This window comes from Zootoca vivipara, chromosome 13, assembly GCF_963506605.1.
Source record: "Zootoca vivipara chromosome 13, rZooViv1.1, whole genome shotgun sequence".
Classification (NCBI taxonomy): Eukaryota; Metazoa; Chordata; class Lepidosauria; order Squamata; family Lacertidae; genus Zootoca; species Zootoca vivipara.
In genome coordinates this window covers 24,953,342-24,954,252 of record NC_083288.1, presented here as the reverse complement: position 1 = coordinate 24,954,252, position 911 = coordinate 24,953,342, and positions in this window count along the sequence as shown.

The window sequence follows — 911 nt, the reverse complement described above, 5'->3', positions numbered from 1 at the left end:
CTCGGCGTTCTTTTTTTTTTGCAAATTGTTTTGTAGCTATTTGGTGGCAGTACAACACATGGGGGAGAGAGAGGCCACAGCACTTAGGAGATTTCAGATTCAATCCCCGGCATCTCTAGGTAGGGGGCTGGGAACGTACATGGTCTCAGACCCTGCCACTCAGTATAGACAGTACTGAGTTAGATGGATCCGTGGTCTTGATTCTGTATAAAACAACTTACTATGATCCTACGGTGGTAACGTAACTTGGTTGTTGTCTTTTACTTTGTGTATCTGAAAACCAGATTTCCATATACTGGTACTACCGTATGACCTGAAACTGAATAAATGAAAATATATATTCACGTATTCTGTTTGGTGTAATTCAGCTTCCAAAGTTCAGCTCTTCTAAGAATCCAGCAACAACCAGGGTTGGCAAAGAGGAAATAGAGTTTTAGGTATGGTTACGTGAAGATTACTTTGGGGAAGAGTTGTTTATAACATTGTGATGTCCTGGACTAAAGACCCGCCTAACTGCCTTCTGCTCCTAAACTCAAGGAGAGATCCTTGCTGTCTTGCATTTAAAAATGGGTTCAGCATTTAGAAACACAGTAATTACTGTACAGTGGAGGGGACAGGATATCTTTGAAAGGGTTGTTGCTTCCACTCACCCCATGGAAATCAGACTTAACAGCTGCCAGCATGTGGGAGCCTTCTCTAGTTCTAGTCCAGCCTAGCTCCAAGGGAGAGCCCCTCTGAAGTTTTTAAATTTTCTATTTCTGTTCTCTTCCTCCTTCATTTGCCATTTGGAGAGGTAGGGTGGAAAGAGAGGTGGTTTTAAAAAGTTGCTGAGTCCATTTAAACAGACCACAAACTACTGCCGCTATTATGATTTCCACCCTGGCATTCTCAGTAGACGTTTTGCAGGAACC